An 8,545-nucleotide genomic window follows, 5' to 3' on the forward strand; every position below is an offset into this window, starting at 1 on the left:
GGCCAGCCCATGTCAATTTTGAGTCAATGACAAATCCCAGGAGTTTCACCACTGATTTATGGGCAGAGTCAGCAAGGCTGCGAAGTCCACAAACCAGTTGCTGAGTCTTCCCCTCATTCAAGCAGAGTCTGTTTCTCTCAAACCACTGCTTGGCATCATCAAAAACTTGCTGAGCCTGCAAGCCAGCTTGTTCAACCGTCCGCCCCCTAGAGTAAATTGTGGTGTCATCCGCAAACATCAGCACCGGTCCAAGAAGCCCAAGATCATTGATCATGACCAGGAAGAGTAGTGGGCCCATCACCGATCCCTGTGGCACACCATGATCCACCTGCATAGGCTGTGAGAGAGCACCTCCAATGGATATGATCTGCTTCCTTCCAGTCAAGTAGGATCTGAGGGTCACAAGCACCTCACCACCCAGTCCATACCCAGCAAGCTTCTCAAGAAGAATTCCATGAGGCACGCAATCAAATGCCTTACTCAGATCAGCAAGGACCAGGTGAACAAGATCTCTCTCCTCAAAGGCTTTAACAATAAAATCAATCATCTCTGAGACAGCTGTAAACGTAGACCTTCCACTTCTAAAGCCATGCTGTGCATCAGAAAAAAGATTATTCCTCTCGAAGTGGAACACAAGTTGCTCCTTCATTAGGACCTCAAACACCTTACCCAATACAGGAATGATTGATATAGGTCTATAGTTGTTCATAGACTCAGGGTCACCCTTTTTGAAGACTGGAATCGTGCGGGATAACTTCAGGACATCAGGAAAACAGCCATGCCGCATACAGACATTGAGCACATGAGACAGGGGAAGAGCAATCCCATCCGCAACACACTTCAGCACACCAACTGTAACTCCATGGACGTCAGGACTGTGGGAGTTCTTGAAGCCGCGAATAACACGAACAACATCCGCAGGTCTGACCTCCTTCCACCGTTCTAACTTCACTCGGTTGTTATTGTAACCAGGAGCATTATATCTCACATCATTCATGGAAGCAACTATCTTTTCCACCTCACCAATAAAAAAGCTGTTGAATTCATCCGGTGTAGCTTTACATTTAGGTCTCGAACAATCTTTGGAGATCTGGTTTATGAGGTCCCAGGCAGCTTTACATGAGTTTCCTGCAGATTCAATTTTTGACATGTTGGCCGCCCTTTTAGCAGCATCAACCTCAGCTCGATAAATGCTCTTTGCTCTCAGGTACTGGTTGCGGAGATGAAGTCTGCCCCCCTCATCATCAATGAGCCCCATCCTCACATGGACAGCAACAATCAAATTTCTGATTTGTGCCAGCCTTGGTGTGTACCAGGATTTGTCATTGAGAATCTTTACAGACTTTCCATGATTCCTTGCAAATTTCCTGGAAGTTCTGGCTTTTAAAGGAAAATGACTGTTGAACACATCCATAAAAGACTCAAAGAAAACACCAAATGCGTTCTCTGGCTGATAACAGTTCAGAACATTGCTTCAGTCAACACCATCAACAGCAGCCTTGAAGAGAGGCAGTCGGTCTGCCCTGATAGTACGATATGTGATTGGTCCAGTATCAGGCTGCCCAGCTCCAGAATCACTCACCAGCCCCAGGTGCAGGTTCATCACAACTGCATCATGGTCAGCAATAACTGGATCAACAACAGTCACTTCATATTCCCAGGTGTTCAAGGATGTTGCAATTGTGTCCAAGCAGGAGCTACCACGAGTCGGTTCACGGTTTGTGATAAATAGACCATGACTCTGGAGAAGATACTTGAATATGGAGTACTTTTCATCCTCAACTTGCAGATGTATGTTCATGTCTCCTCCCAGTATCATCCGCCTGCCCAGCCTAGACAAGAACACCAAGCATCCATCCAACAAATCGAAGAATTTATCCAGGTTTCCACTTGGAGCACGGTAGACAGAGACCACTATACTGGACAAAGCACTGAGTTCCACACAAGCCAATTCAATTTCAAATTCAACACAGTATTGTGTTACATCAATAGGTTTGTAATCCAAATTTTTGTTAACATAAATAGCAGCACCACCATTTTTATGATTTGTCCTAGCATAAACAGCTGCCAGACTCAAATGAGAAATGGAGTTGTAGTGATTGGTTTCAGACTGCACCAAATGATGCTCACTCAAATACAAAATATCAGGACATACATTGTCAACAAATATCCGTAGCCTTGATCATTATCTAGGTTTTACAATCAATATCTTGTCGAATCTCTTGTATATTACTTGAATTATCGACATAAAATCTAGCTTCTTGCTTCATCTTGTGATTTTGTTGTCTGAAAACTTGAAAGTCTGAAAATTTAGAAAGTCATTTTAGGTTAAAATTATGGTGACTTTGTCCCAGTATAAAAATTGTGGTTTCCATTTACCATTTTTTGGTTTCTCGCATAAAACTCAAAAATATGTATCTTAAGGACTTACCATAACTATCATATATAACAAATTAAAGCTTACATGATCTCCTACAATATTCATTCTACAACTTTTTTTGATCTCCTCTAGTTTTCGAGATATCCGCTCTTGAAGGTGTGACATTAAAAAAAACACATTTGCCACCAATTTTTTTCTATTTTTGCTTTTATAACTTTTTAAAAATCGATGGGAAAAATCCATGTTGATTATGAGCTTATAGAGCATTAAATTCTCCTCAATTTGATGTATAAATTCACACTTTTACAAATTTCTCAACACCTTTTGCAGCAGCTTTAGTGTTGAGTGTGAAATATCCATTTTTGCAACAATAGACCAATTGACAAAGGAATTTGGAGGGGATGTTTTAAACAACATTTTTGACTTATCAGCTATGTTGTAACTAGTTGGGAGGAGAACATATCAAAAGTCCCCATTTTATGATGCATTTTTGGAGAGCTATGACCCATGAAAGAGCAGAACATTGAATAAAAACCTGCTATTTTAAGAATTACACACCTTCAAGAGCGAATATCTGGGGAACTGTTGGGAATATCACGAAATTTCACTAAACAAAAAGTGTAGAGAATGTATCAAGCTTCATTTTTGAATAGTTAGTTATGTCGGTTGAATGCATATTGTTTTCAAGATATGAGCGTGGAAGCAAAACGCTGAAAAATGCAACTTTTAAACCTTTTTTAGGTGGTTTGGTTTGAATCATCATGACTGGCTTTCTGATGAACCTATGCGACGCCATTAAGGAATGGCTTACTATTGTATGGTCGACTGGATCTGTACTTCCTGTATTTACTGATCCAGAGACCACTGAATAGTATCGTGTTGCACAGAGGTTAAGAGTGCGTTGCAAGCATCTGTATGCTTTAACCAGTCGTCTGAAACAACCATAATCTTTTAGGGGTGTAAATGGAGATCGAAGTGTAAAATTCGCCTTCCTTTTCTGGACGATATTGCAAGTGGAGCTGGATGTTTCCGCACAGAGCGCGATAGGGATTGTTCAATGGACGCCCTCACTGCCGCGATATTTTCAGGTACCCCACCTTTTTTAGGTTGCCCAGCTTGTTTTCTAGGAAGTGCAGATCCTTTCGACCAGATCAGGAACTGTCATGAAGATTCAAACCAAACCGCCTACAAAAAGCATCTGCGTCGCTACCACATTGTCATTGTTTTTAAAGAACGTTCCAACAATAAAGCCTCGATGCTCACCTTAACACTGCATGATGAACATGAATACTTAAAATGACATAGTTTCCGCCATATAACACCACCACTCTTATTCCACTATTCACCTGCGCACTCTTCACTGATTTGAAAGTAGGGAGTCCATTCTGACCAAACTTTTAGGCTTATCAAAACAGGGAATATGTCGGCCATGATAGCTAAGACAAGTAAGGCTGCACTCTTTAGTCAGCTAGTGCTCTATACGATACCTGCAAAATGGATGCAACCCTTAGAAATAAAAATCAATATAAATTTCATGTGGATTGAGAGTAGATTAATCTCTAGTATGATGCATTCAATCTTTTTAATTATTACTTCTTCTACTTAACTCGTTCTTCTACTAATACGTTTTTCTTTTTAGAAATAAAAATGCCATTTATGTCTGCCTGTCACCACATAGAAAGCTTTCCGAAAGACACAACTCCTTGGTAAGTAGTTCCTCACTTTACTTGATTATTGGTTTTTATAGTGTCCCAAAAAGGATGTTAAGTTTTTAGAATTACTGTGAAGGTAGTGATTTCAATGTTTTAATGTTTCTACACATCCAAGTCTCTATTGTTCAATTAGATTGTCCTATTGTCCAAATTAGTCTCACGTTTATTGTCCAATTGAGGATACATCATAATTAAGAGATAAATTAGGGTGAAGAGTTCTGACTGAGGCCAGTAGAGTAAGTTCAAGATTTAAGACGGGCTTTTTTGCTCCAAAACCCCCTCCCCCCTCTCACCCCTCGTCCATCCCTCCTCCCCTTCCCCCCGCCTGTAGGGAGGGGGGTGTTCTAAAAATAGATTTCCCCTCCCCCCTGCCCAGTGGCGGTGAGGGGGCTTCCCCCTGTCCAGTGGAGGTGAGGGGGATAGAGAGAGAGAGAGATATATCTTTCTCTCTCTCTCTTTCTAAAAATAGATTTCCCCTTCCCCCTGCCCAGTGGAGGTGAGGGGGATGAAAAGAGAGAGATATATCTTTCTCTCTCTTTCTAAAAATAGATTTCCCCTTCCCCCTGCCCTGTGGTGGTGAGGGGGATGAAAAGAGAGAGATATATCTTTCTCTCTCTTTCTAAAAATAGATTTCCCCTTCCCCCTGCCCAGTGGAGGTGAGGGGGATGAAAAGAGAGAGATATATCTTTCTCTCTCTTTCTAAAAATAGATTTCCCCTTCCCCCTGCCCTGTGGTGGTGAGGGGGATGAAAAGAGAGAGATATATCTTTCTCTCTCTTTCTAAAAATAGATTTCCCCTTCCCCCTGCCCTGTGGTGGTGAGGGGGATGAAAAGAGGGAAAAATTCTCTACTGTCAAATTAAAGTGAATCCATATTTCTACATCTAATGCTATACTGACAGATTGAAGTGAATCCATATTTCTACATCTAATGCTATACTGTCAGATTGAAGTGAATCCATTTCGCTCTAATGCTATACTATGATGCCAGACTCACTTTGAGAAATTCCTTTGGTGTCAGATTAAAGTGAATTCATATTTCTACATCTAATGCTATACTGACAGATTGAAGTGAATCCATTTCGCTCTAATGATATACTACGATGACGGGCTCAAGAGAGAGAGATCTCCTTCTTTTACTCGGGGCATCTCTTTCCCGCACCCTTCTTTATTACGAAAGGAAAGGAGATAAGGATCAATTGAGAAATTCTCTCCCAGTATAGATGAGGGGGAAAAATTCCTTTGCTGACAGATTAAAGTGAATCCATATTACTCTAATCCAGAGTGAGGTCAATGACTCTCTCTCTCTCTCTACATCCAATTGAATTGAGAAATTCTCTCGCATCTAATGCTATAAATCTCTACATTGATCTAAGTTCTTTTACATTTTTTATCTGCAATATCGTACAAGCATTTCCAAAGTTCATCGGAATTTTTAACAACAGATAATGACGAATCATTTGTACAATCATAATGTAGATGTCCGCTGTCTAGAATATTGAGCAGTTCGAAAATCTCAGATAGAATCGAAAAGTGTACATTTTCTGTTTTTGTTAACGGTAAATCAACATCTTGACATCCTGTTGAAAATTTAATATTCTTCGCAATTGAATCAAATTCATTAAATGAAATTGACAACAAGAGACGAGATAATTTTTTGAATTTTGAAAAACCATAACACTGCATCTCGCAGATGTTTGACGTGTCTCGAATGAGGGGGAAAGATTTCTAAATTGATGAGATGCACGTGTTATAGGTGCTCGTGTACTAAAAGATCACCCCACACGTGTTGTCTGGTCTAGCTCTAAGCAGCAACTAAACTAAAAAACGTGAATGGGATATCGGAATGAAAAATCATTTGAAGGCAGAAAACGTTTATCTACACATTTCGACACAACTATTCATAATTTCATCTTCAATTCTAATTAGCTTATCTATACACAAATTATGAGGACGATAATAACATAGATAGTCTCTTATATCATTTAAATTAACCGTGCTTAGAAAAATGTCTTTCAATTGCTTCGCCAAACTATAATTTTCAGGAGTTGATTTCCTAATTGCACTTTCACACTCATTGTACCAATCAATACAGTTTTTTAACCTCACTTCCAATTCGTTGTCAGCAGCCAACCACTTTCTCGGATCCATGTTGTTGAGCGAATGAAGAAAACTAAGTATATGCAGGAACTATTATAGAGTAATTAAGCGGTCTTTCTTCATCAATTGACAATAGACAACATGTACGCGCTTTATGCAGTCTCAATGCATGCAGGCAATAAACACACTGTAGATCCTTTCCGTTGTAGAAGAATCCATAACGAGCAAAGTTTCTTTTCTGTGAATTTGTGTACATTGGAGCCATTTTCATACTTTGCATTCGATTGTTTTCGCACAAGAAATTATTTGTTTGATACATATTTTTAAACAACAAAGAATTATAATGTTGAGCAGAGGATAAAGCACAGCGAGAATGTGGTTTATTTTTATGAATGTTGCACGCAGCATAACACCATGAACTAGTGAAAAAGCTGAAATCAGGTTTTGGAAAATCCTCTGGTATACATTGAACGTGGCTATGCAATCTTCTTAAAAACTTTGCTTTCTCAGTTCCTTTTGTGAAAATTTTCTCATAAGCTGCAAGGTAATCACGTATTAATGACTCACTGTATTCTAAATCTCCATCTTCCCATTTTATTTTATGATAGTGACGTTCTAACCATGTTACATCGTTATACAATTTTGCACTCAATTCTGTCTTTGCAAATGGTGATTTGAAATGGAACACAATATAATTATTAAACTGATCAATTATGGCAAGTTCTTTCACAATAATTTGATTACAATCTTGTTTAAACCAGTGAAGATCGACCGTAGCAATTTTAGCACTCGCTTCCTTGTGCACTTCTTTCTCTTCGCCGGCCTCATTGAATCCTTCGTCTCTCCCCTCCTCTTCTCGTTTCTCCTCCTCCACCTGCAGCGGCTTTGGTGTACCCTCGAATCCTTCATCTTTCTCTTCTCGTTTCCCCTCCTCCTCCACCTCCAGCGGCTTCGGTGTACTGCACCTTGCTTCATAATAGAAACTATCAAGATCGCACTGAATACCAATAGAGCGAGTTTGTGGCTTGTCCAAAATATCAGAACACAAAGAATAGGACATGTTGTCTGTTCAAAGGTGAAACTGATAATGAACTAAATTGAGCAGAATGCACACCTTATATAGGCAGTGCGCTCTATCAATAAAATTACTGAACTTCTTTCACCATGCTCGTGAGAGGTGTGTATTCCATCACACGATCACTAATTAAAACGCAATACGCGGAAGTATTTGCAGGTACTGCACTTTTAAATTCCATTTCAATACGAACATCTGTGGATGATTTCAAATGACTTGGTTGGTGTGAACAATCTACAACAATCAGCGGTATTGATTCACAAAATGTTTTAAAATCGATTTCTGTTCCGAGTTCGCTATTGATTGAATGATTATAATACGAGGGCGCGAAATCCAAGAACATCCGGTATAAAACCTCCTTCTTACCTAGCAGATTTTCATATGGATAATACTCACTGTTCAAATATACTTTAACATTGTAAATACTGCAGCTATCGAAATTAGATATTGATTTTTTAATTTTATTCTTACGATCAGTTTGAAATGCAATTATAACGTATTTTGGACTATCAAAACTCGATGTGGTACGAACTGCCCAAGAATGGTTAAGTGAATTTTGCAAATTTGGTAATTCACAAATTTCCCAATGGCGGAAACCTAATTTCAGTGGAGTGTCAGCATCAAGCAGTCTCAAAAATTTCAGTCTTACATGATCTTCTAAAGTTATGTAGGGCATCCGCCATTGCAGTTTTGTAATTTTCACACTAACGTTTGTTCCACTTTGAGACTCAACACAATTTAGATCTGTCGGTGACCTCAATAAGACGAGTTCCTGTTTCAAATTTAAAATTATTCTTTGAAAATCTTTAAAAAACGGGAGGATTAATTTCAGCGGAACACAGAATATATATATATATATAGCGAGTTTTTGCAACTTCAGTTGTGTCGCTTCTCGCACCCCAATCGCCATCTTTCCTTATCTATCCAGTCTCCTTCAAAGAGACCTCTACTCTCCATTTCAATGTGGACATTGGATACCCATTTCTTTCGCGGTCTTCCACGCCTATTTCTGTTCGCTGGTACCCAATTCCATACTTGCAAAGGAAGTCTTCCTTCATTCATTCTGCGCAGGTGTCCATACCATTTCAATTGTTTCTCTCCAATGACATCCATTATTGTGTTTTTTGCGCTCATTCTCTCTCTTATTATATCATTCCTGATTCGCTCCAGCAACGTCAATCCTAAACTCCTCCTCCAGTACATCATTTCCGCTGAAAGAAGTTTTTGAGTAGTTAATTTGTCCACACACCACACTTCTGACCCATACGTCATGACTGGCT

Source organism: Nilaparvata lugens, chromosome X (genome assembly GCF_014356525.2).
Source record: "Nilaparvata lugens isolate BPH chromosome X, ASM1435652v1, whole genome shotgun sequence".
Classification (NCBI taxonomy): Eukaryota; Metazoa; Arthropoda; class Insecta; order Hemiptera; family Delphacidae; genus Nilaparvata; species Nilaparvata lugens.